We start from the raw sequence: 15,354 nt of genomic DNA on the forward strand, positions 1-15,354 counted from the left end.
ACTGAGCTGAATTACAGAACCCCAGCTAGAGGCACAGAGAATAGCTTGGTGGGCAAAACCCACAACATTTGGTGACCAGAGGCGTCAGGAATGAAGCGCTCTCTGCGAGTAATAAAGGAGACACACAGGAGAGAAACAGGAGGAAAGAACCAGGTCTTTCGTCCCCCACAGAGGAAGGAAAAGTCTTGAGTTTTTTCTAAGGCAGTAATCTGTATCTCTGCCTATACAGAAGGGAGAGAGAGCCTTATGGTAAAAGCCATTGCATGAAAATACTATATAATAACCGAAATTATTAAACATTAAAAAATTTTTTAAAAAGGGGGGGGCGCCTGGGTGGCTCAGTCGGTTGAGCGGCCAACTTCAGCTCAGGTCATGATCTCATGGTTCGTGGGTTCGAGCCCCGCATCAGGCTCTGTGCTCACAGCTAGCTCAGAGCCTGGAGCTTGCTTCAGATTCTGTATCTCCCTCTCTCTCTGACCCTCCCCTGCTGATGCTGTGTGTGTGTGTCTCTCTCTCAGAAATAAACTAAACATTAAAAAAAAATTTTTATAATAACCGAAATTACTGTTTATGACGTGTTTAATAACACGGGGAAATATTTCCATAAAAATATTAAGAGAAAGCACAGAACGCAAACATTTATATGCAAGCATGATCTTAAAGACGCTGAGAATGTTAACTGGGAAGAAGGTGCTCTTCTCTTATTGCTGTAGAGATAGAAGTCGGTTTCTCATTTCTATTGTTGCCCGCTTACCAACGATGTATCACAGTCAACAAACCACAGATGCTCTCTAAGGGACATGCACACTGCCCGGCCACCACCCTCCATCACCTCCGGGAAGCGGGATGCAGACAGACGGTGGCGCGCGGCTGACCAGGCTGGTGGGCACCCCTCCACCGCTGAGCTGTACACCTGCCGAGTCCCTTGTGTTTTTCCCCAAACCTCTTCACGCCAGCTGTGCTTGTTACTGAATTACACAATTCTATCAAATTACATAAATGGGTGACATTATGAGTGAGAACCAAGTTGAACGCTTTAGAAAGACTCAAGGGGAAAAAATAAAAGCTACAAAAAGGTAGATGCAGTTAGATGTGGGCAAGACAGCCATACGGGATTAGGAAAAAATGCATAAGCTGTGGAAGGTTTCCACACTGCAGAAATGTGTCTTCTCAGAGTCTAAGATATCAGGTCCAAACAGACTCCCATCACATTCGGGAGCTCGGAGATGACAGGTCGCTTTCTGTAGAAAAGGCACCTTTGGGCTCAGGGATGAGAAGCGTTGTCAGGGGCAAAGAACAAAACCCGGGCAAATGGGAATGCCTCGGTGGCTCGGTCCGGTTAAGCATCATTGGAATGTGGCTCGGGTCACAATCTCACACTTTGGTTTGTGAGTTCGAGCCCCGCATCGGGCTCTCTGCTGTCAGTGTAGAGCCCACTTCAGATCTTCTGTCTCCCTCTCTCTCTGCCCCTTCCCTGCTCATTCTCTCTCTCTCTCTCAAAGTAAATAAATGAACTTAAATAAATAAAAGGGCAGACAGAGCACAAGGAGTGGCCTGATCCAAACTCTGGCTAGGGACACCGCAGAGCAATACACTCTTCCAGGAGCTGAGCTTGGAGGTAGAAACCTTCCAGAGTCATTCGCAAGTTCTAGGTGGGGCATGGGGCCACACCAAGCACAGGGAGCAGAAAGGGACGGAGGAGAGCTGGGAGCTCTCGGGGATCTGCTATGAGTAGCCACCGTGTCTAAGAACAGACTGAAGGCAGAGGCATGTAAAACCAGAAAATCAATACTACAGTAAACTGAGTTAGCAAGCACCAGAGAACAAGTAGGTTTTACATAAAAAGGTAAAACTGTACCCTCAGCAAACAGAATGAAATCTATTCACCCAGGGGCGCCTGGGTGGCTCGGTCAGTTAAGGGTCCGACTTCCGCTCGGGTCACGATCTCACGGTTTGTGAGCTCGAGCCCCAGGACAGGCTCTGTGCTGACGGTTCTGAGCCTGGATGGAGCCTGCTTCCGATTCTGTGTCTCCGTCTCTCTCTGCTCCTCCCCTGCTCATATTCTGTCTCTCTCTTTCTCGAAAAATAAACATTAAAAAAATGTTTTAAAGAAACATATTCACCCAGATCCAGCTTACCCAGATGGCATGAGATGTGAGTGTGGTGTGGGCAGAAAAGAGGCACCGTGAGCCCCAAAATGGGGTGCCACTTGCCTGGGTCACAGCAACACCTGTTGATCAGGAGCTCAGGGCTCATGTTGTGTGCTTACAATACGAAAAAGGAAAGATCAGCTTTGAAGGCACATTTCTAAATCTTGAAATGAAGAGGCAAATGCTGGCAATAGCGTTAATTGTGTCTGAAAGCTAAAAAAGATCTACCAGAAGCCAGGAATGTATCAAACATCCCATGTGCATAAACTCATCTAAGCTTCCCAACAGCCCGGTGGAATCGATAATATTTTACAGATGCAGACACTGAAACCAGGGGTGATATCTGCTCTCCAAGAAATAGTCTGCAGGTATGAAGGCGTGAAAGCCTTTGCCGTGAGGAAAGGACTCAGACACACTTCAAAGTACAGGCAGCAAGCATCTCAGGGGCTGCCAGCTGCTCATCAGAATCACCCACTGAGCTTTTGAAAGGATTTCAAGAGCCAAGTCCGACTGGTATCTGCACAATGTGAACCTCCAGGATGAGCGATCTGGGAGCTGGCACTTTGCCCCAAAGTTCCTCAAGTCCATATGAAGCTCAGACAAGCCTGGGAACCACCGGTCTATTGTGTCCCTTGGTCTTCAGTGAGCTGCTAAAGCCGTAGGCGCTGCGTGTCCAAGTTCGGACTGAAATGAAATGGTCTCGCTCTGGGAAAAGTGAGATGTTGATTTGTTTCCTCGTTATAAGATCACAGACCAGACAAGCCCCGGACTTCTCGGTCCGTGAGTCTAGACAGGATGCTCAAGGTCAGTGAAGTGACGCCCTTGCGCGAAGGAGCTGCCACAAACCAGCCTCACTTCCTTCTTCCGCCTCAGCACCTCAGTGGTGCGCACTGGTCCACTTGTACTTCCATGTAAAGTCTTCAGCACAGGACTGGGATGGTGCCGGGCATGTTAAGCACATGCACAGTGAATGTTAGCTACCGTGACAGTCATTACTATTAGTGCCGTCGTCAACACCATCATCATCAGAAATGTCCTATTTCTTTAATGTTTATTTTATTTATTGGAGGGGGGCAAGGCAGGGTGAGAGAGAGGGAGAGAGAACCTCAAGCAAGCTCCACACTGTCGGCATGGATCCCAATGTGGGGCTCGACCCCACGACCTTGAGATCATGACCTGAGCCAAAATCAAGACCCCTGGGCCAACCGGGCACCCCAGGAATCTATTTCCTGCGGTTAGAGATTGAACACAAGGGACTGGCCCAGTGTTCCAGTTAGTTACTGCTGTTCAACAAACCACCCAAAAAGGTACTGGCTTAAAACAACACCTCCATTTATTTTGCTCATGAATCTGTTATTTGGGCGGAGCTTGGGGGTGGGGGCGGCTCTTCTCAGCTCCACCGGGTGTCGGCTAGGGAGGCTTGAAGGCCAAGGTGGTGTGGGGTAGGGTGGCGGGAATAAGTGGGGAGGAGGGAAAGGTGGAGGGTGAAGGTGGGGAGGGAGGAGAGGTGGGGGGTGAAAAGTAGAGAGGGGTGAGAGGTGGGGAGGGGCGGCTAGGTAGGGAAGGGTGGTGGGGGTGGGGTAGGTTGAACCTCACTCACTCACATGTCTGGCACCTGCGCTGGGAAGACAAAACCAGCTGGGAGCTGGGAAAGCGGAGACCTTCCCCCCATCCCTTCCCCTCTGCCTCTCCCTCCTCCCTCTCTCCCAGGGGTCCTCCCTCTCTCCCAGTGGTGTCTCCAGCATGGCGGCTTCGGGGGCAGCCGGATTTCTGACATGCGGCTCAAGGCTTCAAAGAGGCACACCCCCAGGGACAGCACCTGGTAGAAACCCCATCCCCCTTGCTGACCCGGCCTGGGGAAGTCCTGCACCATCATTCCCATTGAATTCTAGCCTCTTGAAGGCAGTCACTAAGGCCAGCCAATAATAATCGATGGGAGGGAAATTACTCCACCTTTTGCTGGGAAGAGGGACCCGAAAAAATTGCAGACACATTTTAAAACTACCACACGTAGGAAAATCCTTTCTCATGCCTTTGGGCTGAACTTTTTGTTGCTGCCCCAAAATGCAGATCCGACCAATTGAGACCAACCACTGCCTACATGAAGAGACACCTTTGAATCGCTGATGCTACCTGTCTGATGCATACAATTACTGAACTTGAACACACTTTAGAGCCCATCTAGATTTCGCTGGGGACAAAAGCAGTCCCACGGGGGCCATCTTGTTTCAGGGAGCAGTAATGGAACAAGACCACCACTGATGCAGTATTAACCGAATCACTCATCAATATTCTCCTATTTACAGGCATGCAGCAAGGTATTCGACAAATGTCATCTTGTCCAGTCTTTATCATACTTACAGGAGCAGCTGCTGTTTTCCAGATGGGTAAATTGAGGCTCAGCAACACGGAGTTGCCCAGCCCCCAAGGTTGGGTCTGGCTTTGTTAAGCACCCAAAAGGAAGTTTGAGAAAAATCTATCCAACTCAAAAGTCCATGCTCAGTCCATTGAGCTCCCACCCCGCACCCCCAGAGATCAGCTGGTTAGGGAAGCAGCTGGTGGGGCCAGGACTGCATGTCTGGCTTCTGGCTCTTGTCCGGAACTCAGTGGCATCGAACGTTCTCTACTGAAGATGAGGCTTTCAACAGAATCCTCCCTGAGAGGTAACCATGAACTCACTGACGGAATTGTGCTCTTATAACACGAGATCCTCTCTTATGCGGAAGAAGGAGGACGGATGTCAGTTCTCACAGCCCTAAAGAGGAAGCTGGGATACCCACCTAGTAGTGAGGCGGGAGGAGGGGAACCACAAGCCCATCATCAGCCGAGCTTGTGGGAAGCTGACCTCTGAGTGAGGAAGAGGAGGAGAAAGAGACATAGGGCAGTCTACACCTCCCCAAGGGTCACTGAACACAAGTGGCTGGAGAGCGCCAAAAGCCTTTCGACTCAAACCATCCCTTTAGCAACTGCTGTTTCGTTTTGTTTTCTCCCCAAACTGCTCTGTGCAAGTAAACACATTGAGGGTTCACCTTCAGCTGATGAAGGAGGAGACGAAGCTCTTGAAAAGATATGTTATAAGATTTGCGTATCTCACTATTAGTTTCAGCCCCGTTCTTCAAGTCTTCTGGAATCCATTCAATTGCAGGAAGATGGGTAGGCAGGGGAAAAAAAACTGAAGTGGATTTCAAAACAACTTGGCAAATTAGCAAAGTTTGTAACATCATTAAAGGGCTCTTAAATATTCTTCCCCGAACTCCATTTTTATCTTGTGAATGCATTTCGTAATTGCTCTGAAAGAGACTGTGGAACTTTGGCACAAACATAAATGTTTGCATGATTTAAAATGCAGTAGCAGCAAAGATCATGATTTTTTTAAATTGCTAATTCTTAAGCTAACCTTTTCAGTTTGTCTCATCTTGAAAAATACCAGTTCCTATCAGCAGAAGCTGTAATAAAGACAATGCATATATTATTTAGTTCTTTATAATTGCAAACAACTTAGCTATATTTCAATACTTATCCCTCAGCTCCAACACAGAGCATAACTAGGGGATGATTACAATCATTCCATCATTCTGTAAATAGAACACCAGGACACTCAGAAATAAGGCTCTTTTCTTAAAGCCAAGAGATCAGACAGAGAAGCTAGTCCAGAAGCAGATGGATTTCAATCCAACCACCTTGCCCCACCCCACTTATGGTTCAGCTCAGTCAGTACTTGTTGAGCATATTAATCAAGGACAGAGACTTAGGGTAGACAGACTGGACTGTCCCTTAGGGAGACTGGTGTTGTAGCCCTGCCTAAGTGAAGTAGTCAGGATAACTAACACTAGCTGCTATAACAGAGAAGCTCCAAGATCTCAGTGGCTTAGCACACTGGTCCAGTCCACAAGGACATCAAGAGAGATGTTGTGGAGGGTGCTGCCCTGTTCCACACAGTCACTGAGAGAGGGAAGATCCTTCCATCTTACAGTCAGTCAAGAGGCAAGCTCCAAGGCCACCACTAACAGGCAATGAGATAAAGCATGGACTCCACAGGAGGTTCTGTGGACCAGCCCCACCAGTGACAACATCCTTTCCACCCACCTTCTATCCAGAACTCAGTCACATGGCCCCACTTAACCATAGGCGAGCCTGAAGATTAGCTCTGTGCCCCAGAGGAAAGGAAAATTCCTTGGTGAACCAAGGTATTAGCTCTGCCTCCCCAACCAGAGACAAGGAAAGTTCTGGGCTGCCTGACATCAGCTTCCCTAACTGCAGACCCTGATCTAGTATCAACAGTATCATAAAAAAGACTTGTCCCTGCCCTCAGGAACTCCAAACTGAAGTTCTACACTGCATACTCAACCTCAAGTCTCTGGCACAGATCAGGACGATGAACGGGAATGAGAAGAAGGGTGTACTGGAGCCGAAGGGCTTCCCTTCTGGACTCCAGGGACTCACATATCAGCCCGTGGCATCAGCTTCCCAGAAGCACGTGCCTACACACTTCTGGGCCCGGGCCCTCAGCTGGATGGTGTGGCTATCACTCAAGACTTGGCTTCCATTAAAAAATGACCCTCACAAGACCACACCGATCTTGCCTAATTAAAGCCGCCGCGAATACCAATAAATCGGAGACTAGATTGAAGGGAGGGCACGGGCAGAAGCCAAGAACCAAACTTCCCTCGGGCCCGCTGCGAGCTGCCCGGACAAAGAAGAAATTCACAATGTACACTTGTCAGCACTCTTGTTGTGCTAATTTCCTTGCAAATATAAGCAAAGCCTTTTAATTAACTTAATATCAATTTCACTTTTCTCACATTTCGTTCTAATTATGGGCTGGATTTAAAGCTCTCACAGTATAATTTAGAGCCCTAGAATTAACAGCTTTACAACTTTACACACTCGTAACTGGGGAACCTGAGGGACGTAAGGTTCCCCGCCACCACTGTGGCACTGAACCCCCGGACCCACCACTCTGCACTCCCTGGTCCAGCTGCCAACGCCGATCGGGACTGGGTCACACACCCAGGGGTCAGTGAGTACCGACCTCCCCGAGGGAGACACAGAAAGGCAGCTGGTGGGTGTCTCCAGACAAGTTACTTATTTCTCTAAGTTTCAGCTCCCTCATATGTAAAACGGGTATCACAGTGTAAGTAGATTTGATGGAGCACCAAGTAACACAAAACATGCCCGTATTATATGCCCGATAAAAATACTTTGTAGGGTAAACTATGGTGTGCACGTATATTATGCACAAACACTATATATTGTATTTCACCAAATCTAAAATACCGTCAACTATCAGTTGTACGTTTATGTACTCACAGAGGAAAAAAGTGCTACCAATTAAACTATGACACGTGATCGACCCTCAAATGAATCTTAGTTTCAGAGACACACAAATGTGTACCTTAGCACTGACAAAATAGGGCTACACATGGTCATTTCAATCTGTGAGATGTCCTCAAGGCAAATCTAAGTTCACCCTAGGATCTGAGTACTCTGGTTAATGGATGTTTAGTTAGCAAGGAGTCTTGCTTCATTTTAATATTCACTGAGAATGCACTGGGCGTCCGGAGGGGATGGCAGACACTATGGATTTGCAATGCAAATGCCATGTCCTCTCTCCTCATTTGCCTCCACCATATTCTGTCCAGAAAGCAACCGTTCTCTGGAAGGGAGAGAGATTCCCCTGCTGAGGGCCAAGCTCTTGTTGCCCCCTAGTTAAAGCCCATCCCTTAGAGATCTCTAGTTGGCTCTCCTGGACTTCTGAGTTCCATCTTCTGGTCCCTTGAAGCAAAGGCTGCTCACATGACCATTTTCTGGCCCACATACGGAGCACGCCAGAGACACTTCTGGAAAAGATCTTCTTTCCTGATTAAACAATAGGAGCAGATGTGGCCCCTTCCTTCTTTGTACAAAGAGGCAATGTCTGGAGCTACAGCAGCCATCTTGTCACCACAAAGACCAAGAGAAATACAATCAGCTATGCCATTATGGCATCATAACGACCTCATGATGCGAAACCAATGCTAGCAACCACTACTTCTGGCCTTGCTAAGAGAGAACAAGCTACTTGACAATGAATTAATTACTGAATGACCCAGAGAAGGATTTTTAGAAATGACAAAAATGTATTCTCTTGCAAACTCTTGGGTCCGACCATCTACACCATTCATTATAATGCAAGGCAGAGATGAACAGGGGCTAAAAGCAGACCCATGCAAAGTAGCATAAGAGCCCAGAAGAAGACAGGACAATTCATTCTGACAAGGTGATAGGAAAGGCTTCAGGGATCAAGGAGATTCTGAAACGATCCTCAGAGAATGCACAAGATTTTAAGAAGATGGGGAGGAGGAGGAGGGTTGCTCAGAATCGGAGAGTTAAAGGACCCTAAGGTCATGTTGCTCTCCCTCACACACGCATAGACTCCGTTCCCTAGGAAGACCGTAGAGCTAGAACCACGTTCTCCCGTTAGCTCAGTGCTCTTTCTAGAGGGAGGCACAGCACCTAACAAGGCGTGTGTGAGCATTAGACACCCCTCAGTAAACCCTAATCACACAATTAGCCGCTGTGTCTGGGGCTCGGATGGAAGGGGGCTCTGGTAGAACCCTGCCCCCATTAGCTGTCAGCACACCCGTGTGTCGTGTGTTGGTGTCTGGATGCGGCCGCCTGCAATGACGGCAGCGGTTTATTTCTCACGCGTGGCAAGGCTGAGGCTCCACAGTTTGCAATGACAGGGACATTATTAAAAGGGAGAACTTCTCTATCAGTGGCTAAGCCAATTGTCATCCATATGTCAGAATGGTCTAAAGACCTGAGAAGCAATAACTAAGGCAGACGAGGGTCTTTGCACCAAGCGAGTTCTGCATTGTCCCAAATGCAGCAGAAGCTCCGGAAAGAAAGTTCCTGGCTGAGGGGGGGAGGGGCTCCTGTTGCCCCTCCCCCACGCCCCCAGGCAAAGGCCATCCCACAAAGAGCTGGCTCTCCTGGACTTCTGGGTTCCACCTCCTGGTCCCTTGGGCCCCAGCCAGGGAAGCAGCTTCAGCCCTGCCGCACGGCACTCCGTGGGGTGGTGGCCTCAGGAGGCAGGCCCAGGGGACCGTTGTAGCAGCCACAGTGGGGACAAAGCCTGAGCGCTGCAGGGGGAGGGCCAGACTGGGCTTGGGGCAGGTAACTCCCAGCCCCTCATCCCCGCCATGACCTGCCACTGAGTCCCCCCCACCCCCCGGCCCTCAGGCCACCTCTTGGCCAGGATAACAGAAAGGTGCGTGGTATGTGGAACAGAAAGGGAGACTTGTCCAAAGTGCCGGACAAGCGGGGGCCCCCGATAAGGCTGCACGGTGTACATCCTAAGGCGCCCACCCTCGCCAAGGTGGGACTTTCCCCCAGGAATAAGCTGAATCGAGATGAGGGGGGCAATACGTAAATGGAGCAGAGGACACGGAGGTGAGGAGCCGGCAGAATCCCCCCCCCCACCACCAAAGGCTCGCAGAGGGCAGAGGAGGGGCCGTGTGGGCTGGAGGTCGAAGGATGCAGCCACAGGAGCCAGAGGAGACTGGGAGACTTGGGGGAGGGGGAGGGAAAGGGGGCCGGGAGGGCCTCAAGGAGGTTGAGAGCAGTAGGGGAGGGGAGGAGAGAGCAAGTTCAAGGAGAGCGCACAGGGCTCCACTCTGAGGGCTGCTTCAGATTTTCCGGAGGGAGCAATTCCAGGTGTTGAATCTTAGCAATAACTAAAGATAGGGTGCAACCAAGGTCCCAAGTGAGGGTGCTCCCAAGTGAGGAACGCTACAACCTCTGAAGCACAGGGGGCCGGCTGCGTCCTACAGCAGGGGCGCGGCTGAGCCGGTGACGCCAGCACCTTACACCCACCACTGGATTTCAACCCACGTTCCCACCTATTTGACATTGAACCATACACGGCATCAATTCCCTTACGTCGCAGTGGTGCCCTGGTCCCCCAGTGGTTCCTCCCATCCCCCACCAACGTGTCTACAGGATCAAGTTCAAGCCAGCCTGGGGCTCCAAGCAGTCTCCACCTGGCCCTCCAAACCAGCTCCACCTCCGCAGCAAGCTCTGGCCACACACTTCCGCCTCTGCACTGCTCCCCACGCCGGCCCCCCCTGCAGATTCCCAGTCCTGGGCCCTGACCGTCTTCTGTGACTTGCATCCACATCAGGCTGCCCGGGGTGGTCTCACCACCTGTGTCCTAGGGTCCACGTGTCCAGGTTTCCGAGTTCTCGTGTTCAAGGTGAAACACGAAAAATATCTGCTAAGCACCGACGAGGGGCCAGTGCAGTTCCCGCCATCAAGGTGTTTGTGTTCTCCCAGCTGCCATGCACTGGGCCCCAGGGCTCAGGCTGCACCTTCCGAGTCCCATTTCGTCCTGATTTACAACGACCCCATTTCACAGCTGAGAGGTGAGGTGAGGTGCCCAAGGTCACACAGGTAACACGTGACAGAATCAGTAATCCAATCTAATCTGCCTGATGCCTGAGTGAATCTTTCTTCTGATTTTATATTATTTTTTCATTTTTTTAATGTTTATTTATTTTTGAGAGAGACAGAGAGAGAGAGACAGAGCGTGAGGGGGGAGGGGCAGAGAGAGACAGAGACACAGAATCTGAAGCAGCCTCCAGGCTCTGAGCTGTCAGCACAGAGCCCAACACGGTGCTCGGACTGCGAGATCGGGACCTGAGCCGAAGTCGGACCCTTAAATGACTGAGCCACCCAGGCGCCCCATTCCAATTTTATATCTTAAGAAAAAAGGTCTGCAGGTTCTCTGATCTCAGATTTTCTTCATCAGACATGCGCCTTACTGGGTCCACGCTCCTTCCTCTCTTCGCCACTTCTGGCTCTAATTACGGAGCCTTCTTCCTGTCCACAAAGGACACTCCCGATTTGGCAACAGCAAAGGTCAGGGGGTTGGGTTTCTTCCTCGAGAATGACACGGCGGCCTCTTCCCCGCTACCTCTGGGCCGGGCAGGCTGCAGCTGAAGCCCCTGGCAGGCTGCCTGTGGCACAGACTGGCCACGTCCGAAGGCCATCCGAGAGCGGGCTCCCCATCTCTCCAGGGGAGGCTGGCTGCAGCCAACGCTTCTGGGCCATCGCAAGGCAAGGAACTGAGCTTCCCATCTTTTGGGCCCCCGTCTGCCACAGAGGCCTGCAGGCAGCCCGTGAAGATTTGAGCAGCCTCTGGTTTCCTTCTGACCCTCATCGCAGGGACTGATTCGAATACAAACATGTGCCCTCTCCTCCTGTCCCCTTACCTCCTTCCCGTAGCAAATGCGGGGCCCAGCCAGTTCTTGGAGTCCACAGGCGCCCATCCGCGCCAGACAGCACAGAGCAAACGGCTCCAGGCCAGCTCTGGCACACTTGAAGACATGCCTTCGAAGTGCCAGCCCTCTCTGATTCCCTCTTGGAGGCCTGAGAGGGCAAATCTCAGCCCTGTGCCTCTGTCCTGAGGCACTGGGCCGGGCGGGCCGGGCTCAGGTTACTGGGGACCAGCTTGGGTTCTGGGGAACCTGCTTGGGTTCTGGAGCTCAGACTCTAGCTCCGTCCGCCTCTGTGGCTTGGGGGCAGGACTCGCATAGGTAATTCTGACTTCTCTCTGTTCCCGCAAAGATTTTCCATTTCTTCAAGCAACCGGCTTCTACTCAATATCCTTCTGAAAATCTAAATTTGGAACCTAACCTGAATCGGTTGCATTTCCTCTTATGACAGAGCTGCCCTGGGCTTCGTGGAGCAGGGACACGTGCCCTTCCGACCCACTGCACAGGGGTGCAATGAGAGGAGGGGGTCCCCAGCCAGAGCTCAGCGCTCGCACTGGGGGAGGAAGTGAAACAGCACATCATTCCTCCGTCTTCACCTTGACTCCTGGGGGTGGTGGAGAGGCACTGGGCTGGAGAAAAGTACTGTGATGCGCATGAAATGGCTCTGCCCTTCTCTGGCTATGTCATCACGGCTAAGTCACACAGTATCTCTCTTTCTCACCCTTTTTTTCAGCCCTAAAATGAGAGATGCAAGTAACTTCCTCAGAAGGAGACAGAAAGTCCCAAGTCCAGTACAGAGCTCCATGAGAATTCTCACAAGAAAACCGTCCATCCCTAGGTCCACTGTTCCTAATGCAGGTACAAAACCACCAAGCCACCATTTTTTAAGACATCTTAACACAGTATTATTTTCTCTCATGCCTGTCTTTTAGATTTTCCAAATCTCCGCAATAAACATGAATTTTCTCCTAACCAAAAAAGGAAAACCACATTCGTATTATAAAACCACACGTTCAAAGAAAACATACTGAAAGGCGTTGTTCTCTATTCTGGACAACTACTTGGCGTCCAAGTCCCTCAGAAGGATCTGGAGCCCTTCAGTCAGGTGGGTGAAGGACCAGAGCAGCCTCAAGATGGCGCAGGCAACACAGTGAAAACAAGATGGCGACAGCAAGATGCCGGAGGCAAGATGGCTTCCTCACGCTCAGTCTCTCCAGCCAAGTCTTTCCAGCTCCGTCCCCCTCACCACATCCACCCAGCCCAATCCAGCCACAACAGTGTCGAGACTATTTCCTCTGTGTCTATTGTTTACCTCCCATGTATACCTACCATCCCATTAATAAACCAATAAACCTTAGGGGCCCGCATTCTGTACAAGGTGCTGCAGGAGATGCTTGAAGGATGAAAGTGGTATTGAAAAGCCCAAATTATGGCTCAAACGCTTAAAAAGCCTACCATCCAGTTCTGGACATAAAAGGGAACCCCACATAGGCACAAGAATATAAACCGTGAGTACAAATCAGTGCTGATAAGCAAGCTCGGAGCAAGAAGAGCTCAGCCATGTGGCCTGGCACCACCCCACCCCCACCACCTTGAGCCAAACCTTAAAGGATGGAAGGACACAGAAACAGAGCAGGGAATAGCACACCCAGACAACTTCTCAAAGGCTGGGGCTGAAATGTGGAGGCTACAATCCTAAGGCAAATGCAGGGCATTCCAGCAAGCAGATCAGTCTGGCGGGAAGAGGCCGAAGGTACTGGGCAAGGGTGGGAACGTGGGAAATGCTGGCTGGAGCTGTGGCAGCCTCCAGGCTTGCCCGTGATTCCTTGGGAAACAGAAAGCCCCTGGAAGCTGGGTCCTCGGGAAGTGGTGCTTCCCACTCAGGTAGCTGGAGCCACGGGTGGCCAGCAGAATACAGGTGCAAGAGACCAGGGGGCATGGCACTGGGCAGAGGGTACCACCGCAATGCCAGGGGGCAGCCATGGGGCCCTCGCAGAAAGAATGGAAAGACAGGTGCAAGACAGAGCCCGGAGGGAAACAAACTACCTCATCTCTGTGCGCTCTCTCCTCCATACCAGCATCTCGACTTTTTTTTTTTTTAATGTTTATTCACTTTTGAGAAAGAGAAAGAGAGTGCACAAGCTGTGAAGGGGCAGAGAGAGAGGGAGACACAGAATTCAAAGTAGGCTCCAGGATCTGAGCTGTCAGCACAGAGGCTGATGCGGGACTTGAACCCACAAACTATGAGATAATGATGTGAGCCAAAGTCAGATGCTTAACTGACTCAGCCACCCAGGTGCCCCCGACTTTCTCTTTCAAGTGTCCTTCTCATTACTACTGAGGGACACCTGGTTGGCTCCATCAGTTAAGTATCCAACTCTCGATCTGGGCTCAGGTGAGGATCTCATGGTCCATCGGATCAATCTCCGGGTGGGGCTCTGCGCTGACCACACTACAATACTATGCCTGCTTGGGATGCTCTCTCTCTCTCTCTCTGCCCCTCCTCCACTCATGCTCACATGTGCTCTCACTCGCACTCTCCCTCTCTCCCCCAGAATAAATAAACTTTAAAAAATAAAAACTAAAAAATAAAGTATCCTTCTCAGCCTATAGGAAGGGAAACAACCTGTAACCGTTTGTGCAAAAGGCAGGACTCCAGACTTTGGCACCGAGAGTCTCAGCAGAGAGGCGGGTTCTGAGAAAGCCTGGGTCCCTGGCCGATGAGCCCAGGGGCTCCCTCTCAGAACACACAAAGAAACCGGTTCCAGGAAAGGGCAGCCACTAGAGGTAGCCGTGCTCACTGCACACGGCCAAGGGGAGGTGGAGCCTTCCTGAGTCCCTCTTGCCAGAACTTCATAGGAGTCCACAGCAAAGTCTGAGAAATCTCAGCAACCTTTAAAATGTCAGCTCCCACTTCATACCCAAAGGGCTGGACCCAAGTGGCCTTGTTCCTATGGTATGCCCTCCATTAATTCCTGAGGAATAAAGAACGCCAAGGTCAAGGTTTCCTTCTCCTTCAGTAGCAAGGGATAGAGACAGGCTGCAGAGCAAGTAGACACGGGAATCCAGGTCCCATCTCCCAGGCCCCAGGAGCCCCTGCTGCCCTCGGCCACCCTCCCCCTGCAGCATGTGGTCCCAGCAAGCCCACTGCAACCGGGTGGACCCCACAATACCTGAGGCAAACACAGGCAGAGCACAGGGTGCTGGCGGGTGGGGTGGAGAGGAGGAGGGTCCTCTCCACTTCATGACCTCTTCCCTGCGCTCTTCCTCAAGGCTTCACATCACTCCAAACTACGCTCAGCAGCCAGGAAGGTGACACCCACCTAGTGGCAGCTGGAAGTCCCCGGCTGGCCCAGGAAAAGCTCTGGAGCCAGTCTTCCTGCCTGCTTCTCCCCAGGGACTGCAGATCCCCAGGGACTGCAGATCGAGAAGACTCAGTCTTCCTGCATTCAAAGCACCCCGCCCAACCCGTCCCAAGTGCCTGGCACCCCGAAACCCCAGGGGATTGCTAACTGGACAGAAGAGCACACAAGCAAAGAAACCAGACCCCCAGCCCATCTGAAGCAAGCTCCTGGCTTCTCAGAAGTTCCTCCCCTCCCCCACCCCGCTGGCGCCAGCGGGAGAATGGGTCTTCCTCTTTGCTTGCTCCGTATAGGCAGTGGGCCACGGTCCAGGCCACAGCTAGTTGAGATGCAAAGTCTCAGGCCTCCACCCCCTATCTAGTGAATGAGAGACTACGGGTCAGGCTTAGAAACCTATGTCTTTTTTTTTTTTTTTTTTAATATTTCTTTACTTTGAGAGAGAGAGAGAGAGCAGGGGAGGGGCAGAGAGAGAGAGAGGGAGAATCCCATGCAGGCTCCGAGCCATCATCACAGAGCCTGATGCAGGGCTCGAGGTCATGACCTGAGCTGAAATCAAGAGTCTGATGCTCAACCGATTGAGCCACC

The 15,354-nt window shown here is 51.1% G+C and overlaps 1 protein-coding gene across 2 annotated transcripts in view; it reads right to left on the reverse strand.

Annotated features, from left to right (window-relative positions):
- Positions 1 to 15,354, reverse strand: part of GALNT17 (polypeptide N-acetylgalactosaminyltransferase 17) — a 445,667-nt gene that overhangs the window by 427,793 nt on the left and 2,520 nt on the right. The gene's annotated exons all lie outside the window — the stretch shown is intronic.

Source organism: Hyaena hyaena, unplaced genomic scaffold, assembly GCF_003009895.1.
Source record: "Hyaena hyaena isolate Hyena2069 unplaced genomic scaffold, ASM300989v1 scaffold_135, whole genome shotgun sequence".
Lineage (NCBI taxonomy): Eukaryota > Metazoa > Chordata > Mammalia > Carnivora > Hyaenidae > Hyaena > Hyaena hyaena.